General features: G+C 49.8%; 1 pseudogene; it reads right to left on the reverse strand.

Moving 5' to 3' along the window:
• LOC119292614 overlaps positions 1-9,217 on the reverse strand; it is a 163,553-nt pseudogene extending 154,336 nt beyond the window's left edge.
• Between the last annotated feature and the right edge of the window lie 12,597 nt (positions 9,218-21,814).

Here is a 21,814-nt window from a genome sequence, read left to right on the forward strand (position 1 = left end):
CCCCCAAGCCAAGTGGGGCGCCCCCACCCCTAGGGTTTCCAACCCTAGGCGCAGGGGGAGGCCCAAGGGGGGCGCACCAGCCCACCAGGGGCTGGTTCCCTTCCCACTTCAGCCCATGGGGCCCTCCGGGATAGGTGGCCCCACCCGATGGACCCCCGGGACCCTTCCGGTGGTCCCGGTACAATACCGGTGACCCCAAAACTTTCCCGGTGGCCGAAACTGGACTTCCTGTATACTTTTCACCTCCGGACCATTCCGGAACTCCTCGTGATGTCCAGGATCTCATCCGGGACTTCGAACAACTTTCGGGTTACCGCATACTAATATCTCTACAACCCTAGCATCACCGAATCTTAAGTGTGTAGACCCTATGGGTTCGGGAGACACGCAGACATGACCGAGACGACTCTCCGGTCAATAACCAACAACGGGACCTGGATACCCATGTTGGCTCCCACATGCTCCTCGATGATCTCATCGGTTGAACCACGATGTCGAGGATTCAAGTAATCCCATATACAATTCCCTTTGTCAATCGGTACGTTACTTGCCCGAGATTCGATCGTCGGTATCCCAATACCTCATTCAATCTCGTTACCGGCAAGTCACTTTACTCGTACCGTAATGAATGATCCCGTGACCAACCACTTGGTCACATTGAGCTCATTATGATGATGCATTACCGAGGAGGCCCAGAGATACCTCTCCGTCATACGGAGTGACAAATCCCAGTCTCGATTCGTGTCAACCCAACAGATGCTTTCGGAGATACCTATAGTATACCTTTATAGCCACCCAGTTATGTTGTGACGTTTGGTACACCCAAAGCACTCTTACGGTATCCAAAAGTTACACGATCTCATGGCCTAAGGAAATGATACTTGACATTAGAAAAGCTCTAGCAAACGAACTACACGATCTTGTGCTATGCTTAGGATTGGGTCTTGTCCATCACATCATTCTCCCAATGATGTGATCCCGCTATCAATGACATCCAATGTCCATGGTCAGGAAACCGTAACCATCTATTGATAAATGAGCTAGTCAACTAGAGGCTCACTAGGGACATGTTGTGGTCTATGTATTCACACATGTATTACGATTTCCGGATAACACAATTATAGCATGAACAATAGACAATTATCATGAACAAGGAAATATAATAATAACCATTTTATTATTGCCTCTAGGGTATATTTCCAACAGGATCTACCTCCTCACTACGACGACACTGCCGACCCCGCAGAGTTCCTGCAGCTCTACAAGCTGGGCATCGAAGCGGCCAATGGAGACGAAAAGGTCATGGCGAATTGGTTCCCCATGGCGCTCAAAGATGGTTCCCGCACCTGGCTCCTGAACCTGCCTCCCGGCACGATCTCCTTTTGGGACGAGATGTGCACCCGCTTCATCGCCAACTTCCAGGGTACTCGCGGCTGTCCTCCAGTCGTGGGTGACCTGCACCGCATCAAGTAGCAACCAGGAGAGATCCTGCAGAAGTACATCCAGCGCTTCAACAGCGCTCGCCTCAAGATTCCCAAGGTGACCGAGGAGGCCATCATCTCAGAGTTCTCTGATGGCGTCCGCGATGTTAATATGAAGGAGGAGCTAGCTATCCACGAGGATCTGTGCACATCTCTGGAGCTGTTCAACCTGGCGACCAAGTGCGCAAGGGCTGAGGAGGGGCGCCTCTCCCTTCTTGAGCTCCCAGCTGCTGACCCAGAAGAGAAGAAAGCCAAGGCCAAGGATGTGAAGTGCAAAGGAGCAGCCGTGCTCGCAGTAGAGCCAGACACGAAGCGCGGCAGGGACCAGCCAGAGTTGTCGAAGGGCAGCCAGTACTGCGTGTACCACGACCTCCACACCCACAACACCAACGAATGCCAAGAGCTCAGGGCTGTGCGAGAAGAACGTATAGGGCGACGCCCCGAGCGCAACGATCGGGGCTATGGCCGAGGAGGAGGAAGAGGTGGAGGACGATGGGACAACCAAGGCCCTAGCCAAGGGTGGAGTGACCGACCTCACGCGGACCGCTGGCAGGACCAGCCTCGCGAGGGGGCTTGGAGGGATCAGCCTCGCGAGGATCGCCCGCAGGGCAACGCAGACCTTCCTCCTCTGCCGCCACCGCCAAGAAGGAATGACGACCATCATCAGGACAAGGGGGCTGGGGGCTTCCAGGAGCCACGTGCCATCGTTTGCATCCTGGGCGGTGCCCAGGCCCCAGCCTCTCAGCGCATCTTCGAGCAGTTTGCTCGCAAGGTGAACGCAGTCTTTCCCAAGCTCGAGGCCACGCGCCCCCTTAGGTGGTCCACGTGCACCATCACGTTCAGCTCAGCGGATCATCTCAAGTGTGCGGCTACAGCGGGTGTCCTCCCAATGCTTTGTTCCGCAGTCATCAGCAATGTGCCAGTTACCCGGACCCTCATCGATGGCGGCGCAGGGCTCAACATTATGTCCGTTGAGACATTCAACAATCTCCAAGTGCCATATGACCAGCTTCAGCCGACCAAGCCTTTCTCAATGATCACTGACGGCTCCACCACCCCGATAGGGCAGGTTCGCCTCCCTGTCACCTCCGGACAACGCAAGAACTACCGTACCGAGCTCATCGACTTCGACGTTGCCCACATTCGCCTGCCATACAATGCCATCCTCGGGTATACAGCCCTTGCCAAGTTCATGGTAGTGACTCACCATGGATACAATGTCCTCAAGATGCCGGGAAGCGGCGGAGTCATCACAGTCCCCTGCGAAGAGAAGGATGCGGAGTGCTCTCTCGAGTGTGCCTTCCAAGCTGCATCAGTCGAGGACCCAGATAGCAAGAGCGGGAACCCTCTCGAGGCAGTTCCCAAGAAGAAGAAGACATCACCAAGCTCAAGGCCTCAGGAGGCAGGCATCTCCGGAGGCACCGCACCAGGATCTGCACCCGTCCAAGGGGCGCCTCCCTCCATCGCATAGGAAGGAGCGCTCGATGCCCTCCTCGGGCAAGGCTCGGGGGCTCTCTCTTGGAGGGCCTCAGACTTTGCCAATATCACGAGGGAGGCGCTCGTGCACCACTTGGAGGCATGCTTCACGGCATGTTTCCCTTGGGAAGGCATGAGGCGAGGAGGGCCCAACCCTCAGGAGTTCATCACCAAGGGCATCCAGGAGCTGCAGGAAAGAAGAGTCATGCGCGGTGATCGCTGCCTACCTGGCGTAGCTCCCCATCCAGGCGAGGATGGCGGGCTACGCGTCTGCATCGACTACCCATGGCTCAACCGAGCCGCATCTCAGGAGCGTTTCTGGCCTTTGCGCGTGGGATGTGGCGAGGGTCCACCACGCAGCTACGTTTGCATGCCTTTCGGCCTGCCGAACGCGGCTGCTGCTCACCAGCGCCTAATGAGGAGCATCCTGGAAGCTCAGGAGGCCAGGCACTGCGCGTTCCTGGTGGATGGAGGTGGACCTTGAGGAGCCGCAAGACACCCAGAGCCTCCCGAGGCTCAGGTCTGCGATGGCTCCTGAGGATCGGCTTCTTCACCATGCATCGTCAGCTACTCCAACACCCGCTCTGCAATGATACCAGGTGACATCTTTCGAGTTTCATTTCAGCTAGGAGCGCCCTCAGGGCTGCATCATTCCCAGGTTGCGTGGGTCCGTCCCTGCAGCATGTATCCGTTTTGCTTATGTCTTTAGCTTACTTTGCTGGGGGCTGCCCTCGGGCTGCATCATCCCCAAGCCACTCGGGCCTGATCCAGTGGCATGTACCCTTCATGCATCTATCTAAGTTGGCTTGCATTCATGCTTAACCTGCCTATGATAATCGCCTGCTCGATTGACATCTACCCTTGGAGCCGCTCGCACTGGCACGACGCTTGCGCATGGGTCCGTCCCTGCAACGTCGACAAATCTGAGTGGTCGATCTCTGGCTGCGGTAGCCCCGCAAAGCGCTACCTCACCAGGCCCTCGGTGCCCTCATCACTCTCTTGGAGCAACCAATGGCTGGCCGGCAATCGTAATGGCAGTCCTTGCTTCGCTCATGTTGGTTTACAGGGTCCACCTAAGGAATAACGTGGGGGCGTCTCTCTCTCTCTCTCTATCTCTCTCTCTCTCTCTTACCCGTATGATCTGCTCGCGCGTTAAAAGTGGGGCTCCTGAGCATTGTGACTCAGGAGCTCTTACTGGCTCTCTAGCCCTCACCCCGTGGCCTTGTCCACAGCATCGCGACCTGGCATACCAACGACGGCAGAGCTCACTCAAGGGCTGGGACCTAAGGACGTAGAGCACGAAGGAGAGTGCGGGGAAGGGAGGAGAAGCTCGCGAAGGCCTGACCCAGCGACATCCCAGCTGCCGACACGCAGGTCCGGCACCTCGCGAAGGAACGACCCCAAGCTTTCGAGATAAGTCACGCTCCTAGAACATCTAATCAACGCGACACCAAACCCTCACTTAATGCGGCTCTGTGACGGAGATGTTGCCTTCCTTTCTCGCCTTGCGGCGGCTGCTTGAGCGCTAAAGGGGACCTCCTGAGCATCGCGTCTCAGGGGCTCTTACTGGACCTTGGGCCGCTCACCTCCTGGCCTTGACCACGACAACGCGACCTGGCATACCAGCGACGGCTGAAGCCTGCCTGGGGACCGGGACCTGTCAGCGCAGAGTACCAAGCCATCGCGAGGTTAGAAAGGGGGAACCGTGCTGAGACAGGACAAGCATCTTGCACCACTTCATAATAAGGATGATATCAACAAAAAACGCAACAGACGCTTTACATGCCCCCACGGGGTACTTCCTTGATTCCTCGCAGGAAACAAAAGACGCAAATTCTAAGGAGCCCTGACTACATGTGCCTCCATGGTCGACGCCATCATCAACAGTGGGCCACCAAGTGCCGGCGCCAACCCCATCCAGATCAGCCGCACCGGTGGCCTGATGCAGCTGCCTTGCTCCGAGCACGACGCGAGCTCGGGGGCTCATAGCTGTCATCGCTCGTCTCCGGAGTCACGAGAACACTACAAGAAATATGTCAACTTGTGACCTTGACTATTGGTCACTCAAAGGTCATTGTTTTTCATTTGTGACCTTTTTGTGACCAAAAACAGAAGGTCAAAAGCTGGCGGTCGTAAACTGAAATTAACGACCTTCTCTTTGAGAAGGTCGTAGACGTTTACGACCAAAACAGAAGGTCGTTGAACCCATGACCTTTTGTTTTGGTCACTGGCTGTCTGCCCAGGCCACGTCGGATCCGACGTGGCAATCTGACGTGGCAAAATTACGACCAATTCAAAAGGTCACTGACAAGATTCAGCCCGGTCCGATTAGGTGTTTTAGATGGGCTGAGCCCAACAAATCAGCCTTTTATATATTTTTTTCCTATTAATTTTGGTCAGCTACATGGGCCAGGCCCAACATTATAGCCTTTTTATTTTTGGGCTGTAGCCTTTGTTTTTATTTTTTTATGCACCTTTGTTTTTGGGCTGTAGCCTTTGTTTTTCTTTGTTCTGTCAAGGTCATGTTCTTCATATTTCAATATACCAATACAGAAAACTGACGCAATACTTCAAATAACAGCAAGAAGCAATCTGCTATATCAGATAACATACATACAAATGTGATCAGCATCAAGTTTACAATTAGATAACAGCTCTACAAGTGTACAGTCTACCACATACAAATTAGATAACAGCTCTATCACATGAGCCCTACAAGTTCTGCTACATCACACATACAAATAGGATCAGCCTAAAGGGTTTCATTACTCCCAGAACTAGCTCCAACTAGCTTCTTCCAACTTCTTTGTCTTGATGCTCGTGAAGAAACATGAAAGGCCAACATCTGCATGTTATAGAACAAAATGATTAGGAACAAAATATAAGTAAATCTAACAGCATACTTAACAGTAAATAACAGAATAATGCAATAAATTGGTACAGAGCAAGGTACAGAGCACATGCCAGGCCAACAATAAATTGGTACTAAATCCAGAAATAACCATCTGAAATGAACTTAATTAGACATTTTAGAATCAACTTGACAGTTAACAGTAATGTTTGCATTGGACACATCCAGAACTAGAACTGAAATCATTTACTCTATCAAGCATATCTACAATGATGCAGCACACAAAAAAGAGAGGTGCACAACAGAGCAGCATCATATATCACACAACATGGACACTCTTTGAACAAACATAGTGTTCCGGTCTAAAACCACAGTCAATTTCGGAAGCATGTCAAATAACTAAACATACATACATGTGAATAATTAAACATACATACATGTGTATATAGAAGCAGCAGAAGCAAATAATAACTAGAACATGATAAGCTTAGACTCAAGTGATCGTGAGACACCAATATGAGCTTAGAATTCACAAGTACACATTAATTGTAATCACTTAGTAGTTATCTGCCTAAGCAAACACAGAAGTACAATGCTTCAGATACATGTATGCAGCAAGAAAAATAGGCAATATGATGACAGTATGAGCGCACAATAATTCTGGGAGTAAAAAAGAACATAAGTAAAACAACACAATGCTTGAGATACATGTATGCAGCAAGAAAAACAGGCAATGTGATGACAATATGAGCGCGCAATAATTCTGGAAGTAAAAAGAACATAAATAATACAACAATCTCTGGAACACCTAGGTATGGTTGCTTGCTGTTCATGAGTGTCAACCATCTGCATGTGTGTACATCAAAAAGAAAACAACAGTATTCAATTCATCTTGCCCATATACAATAACCAATAGACATCAAACATCATTAGATTACCACAAACTGAAATACGAAATCACGATGATAGGTCCACATGCTTCTATTGTCAGCATGATAAATTGCTATGCATCGAACTTGCATGATGTTTGATGAACTTTGTGCACTACTGTATTGATATGCATCAGTTCCAAATTGGTGTGCACTACTGTTGTCAGCATGATAAATTGATATGCACTGTTGTTGTTGCTGCTGTTAAACAAATCACTACTGCTACTCCCGAGAGCAATTCCTACTCCAGCACAAAAAGTTTACTCCTAGGAGTATACTGGAAAAGTTTACTCCAGCAGACAAAGAGAAGAGAAGAGAGAAGAGAAAGAAAAACTTAACAACAGTAACCAAGTCCTATACTACTGTTGTCCTACACTAAACTACTGCAACCAGTACTGATGCAAGCTTAACAGCAGCAGCAAGTGCTATACTACTGCTGTCCAGAGTACACTTAAATGAAACAATTCATTTATTTTTAAAAGTACTGATACAAGCAATAGACTACACAAAACCTTCATTAAAGGAGTACTCAAATTCATCTTTAAAACAGTTTATGCAAGCATTAAAGGAATAGTTTCATTTATTTTTAATTAACCGGGAAAGTTTTAGCTAATTTTATTAAAGGAAAAGGTTTAGTTAATTTTAATTAAAAGAAGAGAAGAGAAGAGAATAGCAGAGCAAGCAATGCTACGGCTCCAAGCTAATCCGACTGCAAATCAGAAATTACTGCAAGCAGCTCCATGAAAAGAAGTACTCCAAGCAGGCTACTCCAAGCAGTACAAATTTAATTAATGGAAAAGATTCACCTAGCAAGGTTTATTTGACATGGAGTAGTTTAATCGCTGCTCCAAAACAAGCAAAATGCTACTGATGCATGACAATATATGTCATAGAGTTTCTGCAAGAAGTTACTCCTAATGCTACTGATGCAAAACTACTCCTAATGGACTGCTACAGCTATACTGCAAGAAGTTACAGCTATACTCCATGTACTGCTATCCAGAAGTATTCCAATTCATCTTTAAAAAAATGTTCAAGCACTGACTGAAAAAGGAATGCAAAAAGAGATGCAGTATCCAGCTGTACTCAAGTGGAGAGCATCTGCCCAAAAGAAAACAAAGATAATGGCTGAAAAAATTACTCCAGTTTACACTCCTCTTTTAGTAGTACAGATTATAGCTAATGCAACATCATGGGAGCTGATGTCCAGGAGTATTTGCAAATGATATAGCATCATGGAGTAGGATAACATGTTTTAGCAGTACAAGTTATAGAGTAAGCAAGCAAGCAATCAATCATGGGAGATAATGCTGCCAGTTAATATCAGCACATGACAAGACAAAAAGCATGGCATCAACACAAGCATCAACAGCATACTAACACCTAAACTGATACTAAATTGATGGAGTCCCATCCATCCATGAGAGAAGAAAGTGCCTTTGTGGTTGATAAAGAGAAGAGAACACTTCCTCTTGCTGGGATCAAACCAGAGGATACCAACCCGTCCACCAATTTGCAGGTTGTGTGGCTCAAGGTCATGGTGCCGGGCACCGCGACCATGGCAAAAAGCAACGCCCTTGCAAAGCTGGTACACCATGATCTACATGCATACCAGCAAGTTCACCAACAACGAATCAGTCAATCAAACACCGTCAGCACATTCAAACAAACACCTTGTGTGCAAGATCTAGAAAATGAATGACAAACAAACACACAATAACTTACCGACCCGTGCGTGATGTGCGCCTTGGCGCTCCCGGCCTTCATGTACCTGCCAAAAGACCCATTCAGAATTCAGATCACACCTACACACGGCGAACCATTCAATTTCGAACCAACTCAAAGCAGAGCAGGCCTTGTGAAATATTTGTTTCCTAGAGGAGATATTAGTTTTGAACCTCACAATATACAAAGATCACACCTACACTCATTGATTTCAAATGTACAAAGATCAGTTAGAACATGAAGAGTCACATCATGGGCATGACTACAGAAACACACATCGCATACATCAAACTGTGAGTCCAGGCAAACAATTCAGGGAATGAAGATGTAACCACGATCAGGCCAACCTTTAAATTACTGGGCAACTATCATAATCATCTATCAACTATGTTAGGAGCCGGCATAAGCAAAACTCTAGCAACGATTCTGGATAAATATGCAGTGACTCTCTGTATTTTCAGTTATTTTTTACTGGTACTAGTAAAAAATGGCTCCCTAACCGCACCATTTTACCATGTACTAATACTGTAGACTAGCACGTCTAGTCGGGCGTGGTAACGATCAATCAATTGATTCGGCTTGGACGGGAAGAAAATAAAATGAAGGGAGAAATCAGAAATGATCCGTGAGTAGGACTGTGGAAGTACCTTGTGGATGAACTTCGGGGCGCCGCCGCTGGCGCGGCCGGGGTGGGAGAGCGACAAGGCCTCGAAGATATTGACGTGGAGGTTTCCATGGAGCAAGATCTGAGCCATGGCGGCAACCGAAGGACCCCTCCTCCGCGCTCCTACTGGTCACCTGCCTGCACACAACCAGAGATGGGCGGGGACGGCCTTGGCGTCGGCGCCGGGGCGGGAGCGGCGGCTGGAGCAGCGCCAGAGTTGGTGCGGGCGCGGGGTAGCAGGTCGTGGGTGCGGCCCCGTGGAGCGAGACCCTCCTGGCCGCAGCGCCGGAGTTGGTGCGGGCATGGGGTAGCAGGTCGCGGGTGCGGCCCCGCTGAGCGAGACCCTCCTGGCCGCGGCGGCGCGGCCCTCGGCGCCGCGGAGGCGAACACCAAGAAGGGCAACCCCTTGGATTGGATCTTGGAGTGGGGATGCGGATGGGTGCAACGGAGGAGTGGGGATGCAGATGGATGCGGATGGATGCGGGTGGGCATGGCGTTGTGGCTGGGTGGGGTGGGGAATCGCCGCGGCCCGATCTCTGCCCGCTCCGATGAGATCGAGGGGAGCTGGCGGGGAGGAAGGGGACGAGATCGAGAGGAGCTAGGGTTTGCGCGGGTGAGCGAGGGAAAGAAAGGAGGCGGGGGTGGATGGAAATTGACCCGGAGGACATAGCTAGGGTTTCGGGGTTTGTGTGGATGGGTCGAGGACAACCGTTGGATCCCCGAGCATCCGACGGTGTTGGATGCACGATTCGCGTGATATGTCCACGGACCAATCAGAATGCAGTATGATTTTATGACCATCTAAATTGGTCGTAGTTGACTTAAAATAATGTGTTAAAATCATTTAAGCTACTTTATGATCTGAGAAATTCTAAAAAAATGGAAAACCTTCTCATTGTATCACCAAAATTTGAACAAGTTTTCAGAAAAAATAACATGGAATAAGATAAATATCTTTAAAAAGGTGTCGTCGGAAATGAGTTTTTTGCAAAAAAACATTTCCCCTTTTTCGAGTGCCCAAAATGAGTTTTTTTTGTGAAGGACCTACAATATATTTATTGCAAAATTGGATGAAATCAATTTTATAAAATACTAGGCCATGTTTAATGCACAATTGACAAAATGGTTGGGTGTAAAAAGTTTTGATCCATCTCTGGTGAAAAAGATAAATTCCCGTCGATTCAGTTGGAAACGGGTCAAATTTGAACTGCAGCTGCCTCATAGTTTGCTATTTATTTTTTCCAAAAACCATTTCTAGGTACATAAGTATCTATTTTATCATAGAAACACCAAAAAATTTCCAAGATTCAACCACTAGCTAGGAACGGTCAAGCCCGCCGTTTTGACCGCATTTTGAAACGAGCATAAAAAATTCAAAAAAAATCGAAAAATTGGAAAACCTTCGCATTGTGTCATTATATGTGGCCAAGTTCCCAGGAAAAATAACAAACTTGTAATACAACAATTATTTTAAAAAAGTGTTCTCAGAAACGAGCTATCACATATGGAGATCAATGGCTTTCAAGCCAAATGATCAAATTTATGGCCACATTCATGGCATAGTTTGTTAAATTGATCTCATATTGTGCACAAGGGTGCATCTTGGAATTCCAAACAATGTTTCCTAAGGGATTTTTCATTTTCTTTGCACGGAAAATTCATTTTCCATTTTTCGAGTGCCCAAAATGAGGTTTTTTTGTGAAGGAACTACCAAATAATTGTTGCAAAAGTGGACCAAATCAATTTTATAAAATACTACGCCATGTTTAATGCACAATTGAAAAAATGGTTGGGTGTAAAAAAATTTGATCCACCTCTGGTGAAAAAGACAAATTGTCGTCGATTTAGTTGGAAGCGGGTCAAATTTGAACTGCAGCTGCCTCAAAGTTTGCTATTTATTTTTTACAAAAATCATTTCAAGGTACATAAGTATCTATTTTATCATATAAACACCAAAAGTTTTCCAAGATTCAACCACTAGCTAGGAACGGTCAAGCCCGCCGTTTTGACCGCATTTTGGAACGGGCATAAAAAATTCAAAAAAATCAAAAAATTGGAAAACCTTCGCATTGTTTCATTATATGTGACCAAGTTTCCAGGAAAAATAATAAACTTGTTATACGGTAATTATTTTAAAAAGGTGTTCTCAGAAATGAGCTATCATGCGTGAAGATTCATGGCTTTCAAGCCAAATGATCAAATTTATGGCCACATTCATGGCATAGTTTGTTCAAATGATCTCATATTGTGCACAATGGTGCATCTTGGAATTCCAAACAATGTTTCCTAAGGGAGTTTTCATTTTCTTTGCACGGAAAATTCAATTTCCATTTTTCGAGTGCCCGAAATGAGGTTTTTTGTGAAGGAACTACCAAATGATTGTTGCAAAAATGGACCAAATCAATTTTATAAAATACTAGGCCATGTTTAATGCACAATTGACAAAATGGTTGGGTGTAAAAAAATTTGATCCACCTCTGGTGAAAAAGACAAATTGTCACCGATTCAGTTGGAAGCGGGTCAAATTTGAACTGTAGCTGCCTCATAGTTTGCTATTTATTTTTTACAAAAATAATTTCTAGGTACATAAGTATCTATTTTATCATAGAAACACCACAAGTTTTCCAAGATTCAACCACTAGCTAGGAACGGTCAAGCCCGTCGTTTTGACCGCATTTTGAAACGGGCAAAAAAATTCAAAAAAATCAAAAAATTGGAAAACCTTCACATTGTGTCATTATATGTGACCAAGTTTCCAGGAAAAATAATAAACTTGTAATACGGTAATTATTTTAAAAAAGTGTTCTCAGAAATGAGTTATCATGCGTGAAGATTCATGGCTTTCAAGCCAAATGATCAATCTTATGGCCACATTCATGGCATAGTTTGTTCAAATGATCTCATATTGTGCACAAGGGTGCATCTTGGAATTCCAAACAATGTTGCCTAAGGGAGTTTACATTTTCTTTGCACGGAAAATTCATTTTCCATTTTTCGAGTGCCCGAAATGAGGTTTTTTTGTGAAGGAACTACCAAATAATTGTTGCAAAAATGGACCTAATCAATTTTATAAAATACTACGCCATCTTTAATGCATAATTGACAAAATGGTTGAGTGTAAAAATTTTTGATCCACCTCTGGTGAAAAAGACAAATTGTCGCCGATTCAGTTGGAAGCGGGTCAAATTTGAACTGCAGCTGCCTCATAGTTTGCTATTTATTTTTTACAAAAATCATTTCTAGGTAAATAAGTAAATATTTAATCAGAAATACATGGTTTTATGGCGAGACATCAACGTTTGGACGGTAGCCGAGGGCCCCAACTCTAGAGCACGTAAGCTCGCATGCCCGCCGCGTGGTCACCGCGTGACCGTGGCATTGCCATGTGTACTGGGCGGCCTAGGCATGTCTAGTGGGTTGGGCACTCCCCAGTTAGGTGCTAGGAAGAAAATCACAACATAAGATTCTCACGAGGAGACCGATCGATGCTCAAACATGAATAAGCAGCCAAGTGTTTGATTTGCGGTACAAAAAATGCACATGGCTAATGGGCGTGAGTTTTGGCTGAGGATGATCAGTTACTAAGAAGACCGTCTTCACAAATTTTCACCTCAAAAGGAGGAGCCTAGGTGGTACTTGCTTTACAAAGTACTACACTGGACATAAATACAAATGTTGAAGCTGGGCTCAAAATAATGAATGGATTGAGCTGGCATTTGGTGGAGGATGGTTATTTGGGCATAGGAAAGCACTGTAGAAAATGGATACCATTTGGACATGCCAAAGTGGTACTTCCTTCACAAAGTGCTGCTCTGAACAGAATAGGAAAATGAATATTTTCGAATTATTTTTGAACTAGGCAAGGAATGTTTTTGACATATTTGATGAAGATATGATCCAAAACATTTATGAGAATTTTTTGGGAATTTTTTTAATAACAGAAATATAGGTTGCTTCACAACCTAGGGCAAAAACTGCCACATGGACATGACACATAGGCAAAACTGATGAGATGGCGCCTAGTCATCACAACCCACCACAATCTACAAGGCTATGACCATCTATATTGGTCATTAACAACTAGAAATAAGGCAGCGGACTAGCACTGTTTGCTTTGTGACCATTTCGTGTAAGGAAATTACGACCTTTCTGACCAAAATGGTCGCAATGGTTTAGGGTTTGGAGCCCCCCGAATAGCTTTTGACCAATTGGTCTCAAATGGTCATAGATCTATGACCAATTCTTCCAGGGTCACTGACAAAAGGTCACTAGTTGACATATTTCTTGTAGTGGAAGCTCAGGAGAGTCGCTGGACTCCCCAGCACCTCCGCTGCTACCAGAGGAGCCGCTGAGGAAGCGGAGGGCAGGCCTAGCCCTTGCCACACCGCCGCCCTGGCCGCCTCCTCTGGGGCAGCACTCCAGCCGACGTCCTTCCGCATCTAAGACCTTGAAGAGCATCAGGGAGGCGCCGTCGTATTCAAGATGAATCACGAGGGCACCTCCTGTTCGGCAGACCCGGGCGATCTCGCTCCAGCCCCGGGTCATATAGACCTTGCCCGGAGCAATGACCTCGACCTCCGCTCCGGTCACGGGGGTAGCGCAGTCGGCGTGCTGCAGCCAGAGCTCAAGAGGCCCCCTCGGCGGCATCTCGAAGGCAAAGGAAGGAGGAAGACGTATCCAGGAGCTTGGAGGCATGGCGGCATGAAGTACGAGCTCGCGAGAGGAGTCCGCGGCGTGGACTCCAGGAGCGATGGCGCGCACCGCCACAACTCTTCAACGCCGCTGACGGTGCAGGTGACGCCGCTCGGCGTCTTCCTCTCCGAGGCCCTCAGCCCGGGCGTACAGAGGTAGCGGAAACCCAGGGGGTGGCCGCTCGTACCAAGGCCTTGACGTCTCCGGCCGAGCAGCCTCGTCATGGCGGCCGGGGACCGGCCGCTTCTTTGGCGGGAGCGGGTTGGGCCCCTCTCGGGGGGCCTTTCCTTTCTCCTCGGCTGAGAACCGGTGGATCAACGCCATTGGCGTCAAGATGGAGGAGGAGCGAGGAAGAAGGAGCGGAGCAAGAAGAGATGGACTGCGGGGGCTCATGCCTCCCCATACTTATAGTCCAGAGGAGGCCAACCGTCGGCCTCCACGATCGCAGGTAATCATGACTCATTTTTGCATGCAGGGACTCGTCAAATCGGGCAGTTGCTGAGGCAGCATGGGGAAGCGGAGACGCCCACGTCCAATCAACTACCTCGTGGTGACCAAGGCCACAGGCTGTTGGGGCCACGGCGCTCCACACTTGCCTTTCGCTTCACTGCTAAGCCAAGTCCGAGCACACCTTGGGCCCCGGGGCTACTGTCGGCGTTCTGGGAACGGGGGTCCCCAGACTTGCCTGCCTGCGGCCTACGGCGTGGCTCAAGGGGTGGCCCAGTATGTCCCATCTTCATCAACTCAAACTGAAGATACTCACGAGGGGCCAAGCGTCGCCGGGCAGACGACGCAAGGCTTCCTCAGGAATGGCCACACCTGGCAGGCTCGCGAGGAGGCGGAGAGATCAAGGCAGGGGTACCTCGTGAGGTGCTCGTGACGCAAGCAATGACGATCGAGACCAGGCGGGCGCCAGGCGGTCGCCGGCCTGTGCAGTGTCCTTGTTTCCTCTTTAGTGCAAAGGGGGCAAGCGCAGGCATGGAGTACTGAGGCATCAAGCAAAGTTTACCATTTCGGTGCAACGAGACCAAGACCAGCAGAGCGGCAGGACGGAGGTCAGCGTGGAGCCCAAGACGGCGTCATCGCCAGTGCCTTTGGCAGCAGAAGACCAACTTTAGTCAGGATAACTTGTACTAGATGTTCCCCTTCAAAATGGCCGTTGTTGGATCCCTTCCCGCTCGATATTTGGGAAGAGGACCAGGGCCTCTATATATAGAGATAGCCATCACAGTAGAAGGCATCTGGATCTCACCTAGAGCCAACAGAGATGGAGCAATTCCTCTCCAAGCGCACCACCACAAGAACACCCCTCGCGAGGCTGTTCTTCCTCTGTACTGTTCATCATCAGCCCCAGAGGCAATCCACCACACCACACACTGGATTAGGGTATTACACCACAACAGTGGCCCGAACCAGTATAAACCTTGTGTCCCTTGTGTTGTTCATCGTGCAGCTTAGATTTGCAGCGAGGCGTTGGGACGTGGATCGGTAGGGGGAAGATCTTCGTGCGCACCCCAGAGTTCGAACCTTAAGGGTTTTGCTGGAACCCAATATCCGACAGTGTTCTTGTGCTTTGTGGTGCATGGATGAACTGGGTTCGGATCCCCTTCTACTGTGGTGGCTAGCCCTATTTATAGAGGCCCTGGTCCTCTTCCCAAATATCGAGCGGGAAGGGATCCAACAACGGCCATTTTGAAAGGGGACAGCTAGTACAAGCTATCCTGACTAAAGGTGGTCTTTGTCTGCCAAAGGTGCTGGTGGTGACGCTGTCTTGGGCTCCACGGTGACCTCCATCCTACCGTCCTGCTAGTCCTGGTCTTGTTTCAGTGATATGGAAACCTTAGCCTGATGCCTAAGTACTCCGCGCCTGCACTTGCCCCCTTAGAACCAAAAGGGGAAACGAGGACACTGCGCGGGCTGGCGCCCGCCTGGCATTGGTCGTCATGGCTTGCGTCACGAGAACCTCGCGAGGTAGCCTTTGCCTTGATCTCTCCGCCTCCCTCGCGAGCCAGCCTGGTGAGGCTGCTCCTGAGGAGGCCTTGCGTCATCCGCCCCGCGAGGCTCGGCCCCCCGCGAGGGTCTTGAGTGTTGGTTGATGAAGATGGTCCATACTGGGCCACTGGTGGAGCCACGCCGCAGGCCCCAGACAGGCAAGTCTTGGGACCCCCATTACCAGAACACCGACAGTAGCCCTCAAGCCCAAGGCACGCTCGGACTTGGCTTAGTGGCGAAGCCAAAGGGCAAGGGCGGAGTGCCGCAGGCCCCAACAGCATGCGGCCTTGGTCGATGCGTGGCGACTGATTGGACGTGGGCGTCTCCGCTTCCCCATGCTGCCTCGGCAACTGCCCGATTTGAGGAGTCCCTACTACATGCAAAAAGGGGTCATCATTACCTGCGATTGTGGAGGTCAACGGTTGGCCTCCCTTGGGCTATAAATGAGTAGGGGCGAGAGCCCCCGTCGCCCATCGCTTCCCATTCCGCTCGCTTCTCCTCCCTTGCTCATGTTGCTTGCAGCGCCCCCATGGCGCCAACAAAGATGTTTTCGGCCGCGGAGAAGGGGAAGGCTCTCCAGGAAGGGCCCGTCTCTCGTTCGCCCAAACGCGGACGCGGTCACCCTCGCAAGCATGATGCGACCCCCGCCGTGGCTCTCCGCGGCCGCAGCGGTGGCTCTTCAGGTGGTGGTGGCCGCCCATTTCGAGGCAGTCCGGTTGATGGGGGAAGGCGTGTTGTGGCCACGCAGCCTCCCTAGCCGCGCTTCCACTCGGCGGAGGCACTGCCGGAGTTCGTCGTGTGGTCGGACAACCCGGCCGGTAACTGGCTTTAACTCCCGCGCTCCTTCGTAGGCGAGCTGTCAGCCGCCGACCCAGGCGAGCTCTGGCTGCAGGCAGATGGCTGCTGCAGTAGGGCCTCCTGGGTCAAGGTGGAGATCTCCATCACCGGCAACGCAGCCCTGGCTCGAGGCTGGCAGACATTTGCCCGCGAGCGTGGCCTGGGTAGGCGGTGCACCCTCCACTTCCAGTATGATGGCGACGCGACCCTCTACGTGAGGGTGTTTGGAGAAGATGGCCACCGCGTTGGGTGCTTCCCTGAGGACAAGGACGATGATGAGGTGCTCGGCCTTGGCGACGGTCACGATGAGGGTGAAGGCAAACTTGCTCTGTGTGGCGACCGCGGCTCGTTAAGCTACGGCGGCTCTTCCTCCGGTGGCAGCTCCTCCAGCGGCGGCTACGATCAGCCGCCACGCTGTCGTGCCCGCCTCGAAGGCGGCATCGGGTCGTTCCACCGTCGCGCTTCGGTGAAGCACGAGGTGGGGTCTGACTGAGCTCGGGAGGACGCCGTGGATCCTTCCCTGCGAGCTTCTATGGGGCACACGTTGCTTTTGTTTTGTTTTCCTTCTTTCCTGCATCGAGAGAGACAAGTATGGTGCCCCGTGGGGGCGTGTAACAAACTATGATTCCCTAGTTAATATGCTGCACTTAGGCTGTGTTTGGTTGAGCTTTTGCAGCCAACTTCTGGCTTTTGGAAGCTATAAGCTAACCAAAGGGGGAGAAAAGAGAAGCAGAAGTTGCAAAAGCTGGTGCTTCCTCATAGTGTATTTTCACAGTAGCGAAACCCCCAACTTCAGCCGTGCACTTTTAGCTGTCCCCTGGAAGTTTAGTAGTATTTACCCACGTTTGCCACTCGCAAGTGAAAAATGATTGGGCCTATTCCTCCCGAGCGAGACATCCAGCAGCACACACCACCCCTCGTTCTCCCAATCCACCCGAGCAGCAGCTAGGGTTCCTAGCCGCCGCCAGCACCGCCGCCGGCCCTCCACCGCCGCGTGCCCAGCCGCCGGCGTCGCCTCCCGTGCCGCCTCCCTACTGCGACCTCCTCCCTCATCCACTGCTCGCTGGACCTCCTCCCTTCGCCTCGCTGCGGCCCCTCCCCACCGCGACCTCATCCCTCCTCCACCGCTGGCCCTCCACCGCCGTGCGCCCAGCCGCCGGCGACGCCTCCGGCAACTCCAGCGCGACCTACTCCCTCCGTTCTGCAAGGTACTGTGCCCCTTTCCTTCCATTCCCCAACCCCCTCCCACCTCCTGTACAAGTAGAAAGAGGATGGTTTTTTTTGCTCGTTCATATTGTTATGTATTTATGATGTAAAGTGGATGAAATTTTGATGGGATGATGCATATTGCTTGTCATATTGTTGTATATTGATGTGAAATCGATGAAATTTTGATAGTATCGCTGCACATTGTCATGTGTTCCTGTACAGTGATGAATACTTGCTGCATTTTGTTCTACATTGCATGATTGCTTGCTGGACCATATATATTGATCTAGTGCTATGTCATTTTTTTTCTTGACTGAAGTATGACTGAAAAGGATGTGTGGGATGATGCCCATTTGAAGAAACTCATTGATATATTGAGAGAAGAGGTTTCAAATGGAAATAGACTATTAGGTCATCTAAGCAAGAAGGGCTGGAAAAATGTTTTAGAGAAATGGGAAGCAAGAACGGGAAAGAAGTATCCCAAGGATAAATTCAAGAACAAATGGGATGCAATAAAAAATGAGTATGTTTGGTTCATGGAGCTGAAAAATGAAGCTACTGGACTTGGATGGAATGATGCAAAGGGGACTGTTGATTGCTCAAAAGAATGGTGGGACGAACATCTTGTGGTAAGAGTTTGCATTTTTTTAATTGACATGCTTTATATGATTGCAGTACCTAACCTGCACTCTTATTATTAATTCAGAGATGCTAGGAGAGGACAAAAAAGAAATGCAACCATTTGAAGTTCAAAAAGCACGGACCAAAGCACCTTGAAGATTTACATGTCATATTTCAGAATGTACATGTCACTGGGGCTAGTGCTTCTTGTGCTGGAGATATTCCTCCGATGAATCAAGTGATGACAATGCAGTTCTTTTGGAGAAACCAGAAGATAATGCTGAAATAAAATTGTCCTCTTTGAAGAAACCAAGTGCAAGCAAGAAGCGCAAGCAACCCTCCAATGTAAATGAGGAGAAGGATGAAAAGAGTCCCTTCTTACGGTTTTACAAGCAGACATGTCAGAAGATAGAAAGTGGAGTCGACAAGATAACCTCAAGTGTGGAGGCATCATCGGCGCCAACCAACCATGCCCCTACCATTTCAGAGGTCATGAAGATGGTGAAAGAATGTGGTGTCAAAGAAGAAACTGCTCTCATGCACACAACGCTCACTCTTATGGTGAAGCCTGACTTTAGGGAAATCTTCAATGCTCTTGAAACAAAAGAAGGGAGGCTTGATTACCTGAAGAGGGAGCATGAGAGGGAGATGTTGAAGCAGAAGTGCACATTGAAAGGAGTCCCAAGTTTCTCACCTCGTACACAGAAGCATATCATCATTGCTTGCATGGCATTGCATAATTTCATTCGTGATAGCAAGTTGCGTGACAAAATTTTTGATAAATGTGATGCCGATGATGAGTATGTACCTCCAGTGCTACGACGAGAGGTGGCACCAACACAAGCCGATCCGGTTGAAGAGGAGGAGAACTAAGATAGCATGAACAATATTCGTAGTAGGATAACCGATGCTTGTCTAGCGATGGCATCATAAGTTTAGCTATGTTGACAGAGGTCATCATCATGTGAACCATATGTGTTTTGTATGGTGCATGTGTTTTGTAATAATATTATGGGAGCACTATCTATTTTATGCAACATCAAAGTATAATTTTTTGCATATATATATATCACTGCTTTACAGTCAATCAACATATAAACAAACTCACTTAGGTGTCAGGGGCATTACAGAGAATTCACAGCCACATCTACAATTTCACAGTCGTTTTAACCAAACAGCCTTCAGCTTTTCTACAGCAACATTTTCACAGCAGCTTGTTCACAGCAGCTTTTCCACAGCAGTTTTTTCAGAATCTGCAGCTCAACCAAACACAGCCTTATTGTTCCTATGCTGTGTCATGGCGTAACCATTGTACGTTGGCATGTAGGAATGACTTAGCTTTGTACGCTTGAAGTAGTTTCCGCCTCGCGAGGTGCCTACCTCAGGCCTCGCCGGGCGCCTTTAGAGCTGCAAAAAACTCATTGAGAGACTATGCTTTTTTGAACTTCGATCACTAAGCTGTCGGCCATGGCCCGGCGCTTCGTGTTGCGATGCCCGAGGGGCACGGACTGAGAGGGGTGCTCCCGCTGTGAACTCGAACGAGAGAGTCTCGCGAAAATCAGAAGAAAAGGGGCTCGCAAGGGACCCGCATAGCCCCCTTGCGAGGCTTGCGAGAGAGAGCAATTCAGACAAGAGCTGAAGACAGAAAACGGAGGCATGAGGTGATTGAACAAAACCGATAGAGAATACCATAAGCAACTTTAATTAAAGTTCAAACAAGGAAGAGCGAGCCAACTGCAGAAAGCAAATGAAAAGCCGCGTCCGGCACCTAGTCTAGTCTTCGACGTCTTCTCACCAGCGCATAGCTAAGTGCTGCCATTGGGCGTGGGCGGGAGCCCCCAAGGCCCAAGGGCGGCACTCCTAAGACTCCGGGGTGTGTACAGCCCCACTTATTATTACGTGAGAGTGTCACGGGTGGTGAGCTTCACAGGCACTGTGCCTTCTTCTCAGGCACCGTGTCTTTCTTCGGGCGGTGAGCTTCATAGGCACTGGGCCTTCTTCACAGGCACCGGGCCTTTCTTCAGGGGTAGAACTTCCGGAGCTGCTGGATGTTCCAGGCGTTCGGGATGGGCACCCCATCCCGAGTCTCCAGGCGCGAGGCGCCAGCCCTGCAAACGTGGATGACCTTGAACGGGCCCTCCCACATGGGTGAAAGCTTACGCAGCCCTTCCCTGGAGAGCACCCGCGTGACTACGAGGTCACCTACCTCAAGCGCCTGGGGCGGATGTTGCGATAGTGATACTGCCGCAGCGCTTGCTGGTACCTTGCCGCCCGTAGTGTGGCTTCAAGGCGGCGTTCCTCCCCCAACACGAGGTCCATCCCCCGCATGGCATCCTACTACGTCTCATCAAACGCCAGGACCCGCGTGGAGCGACGCCTGACCTCGTGAGGGAGAACCGCTTCTGCTCTATAGACAAGGAAGAATGGGGTCTCGCCCGTTGGTTTGGTGGCGGTGGTGCGGATGGACCACAACATAGACTGGAGCTCGTCGTGCCAGCCCCTGCCGCAAGCCTCCAGCTTCTTCTTGAAGGTTCTCGTCTTGAGGCCTCTCAGGACCTCCGCGTTGGCGCGTTCGGCCTGGCCATTGCTCCGGGGGTGTGCCACCAAAGCGTAGCAGATCTGCGTTCCAAGGTTAGCACAATATGTTTTGAAGAGATTGCTGGTGAACTATGAACCGTTGTCGGTGATGATGCGGTTATGGACCCTAAACCGGCTCACGAGGCCCTTGATGAACTTGACCGCGGACCCAGCTGCGATGGTGCAGACGGCTTCCACCTCCGCCCACTTGGTGAACCTGTCGATGGCGACGTAGAGGTAGCGGTAGCCCCCAGGCACTTGAGGGAATGGGCCCAGGATATCCATCCCCTAGACCGCGAACGACCACGTGAGAGGGATGGTATGCAGGCCCTGTGCTGGCTGATAGATCTGCTTGGCATGGAATTGATAGGCTTCGCAGGACTTCACCAGCTCTGTCGGGTCGTTGAGTGTCGTAGGCCGGTAGAACCACTGGAAACGCGTTGCCAATGAGGGTCCATGACGAAGAGTGGTGTCCGCAATATCCACCGTGTATGTCGGCCAGCAGCTCCTTCCCCTGTTCCCCGGAGATGCAGCGTAGGGAAATGTCATTTGGCCGCCTCCGGTATAACTCACCGTTTTGGATGCAGTAGGCCGTGGCCTGCCTGGCCACGCGCTCCGCATCCTCCTCTTGCTCTGGCAGCATCCCTTGCATCAGGTAGTCCTTGAATTCCGTGGTCCAGCACCCCTCTTGAGGGTCCAGCGCCAAGAGCAGGCGGGCTCCTGAGGTCGGGCCATAGGCCAGGGCTCCTGTGGCAGGTGG

This window comes from Triticum dicoccoides, chromosome 4B (genome assembly GCF_002162155.2).
Source record: "Triticum dicoccoides isolate Atlit2015 ecotype Zavitan chromosome 4B, WEW_v2.0, whole genome shotgun sequence".
Lineage (NCBI taxonomy): Eukaryota > Viridiplantae > Streptophyta > Magnoliopsida > Poales > Poaceae > Triticum > Triticum dicoccoides.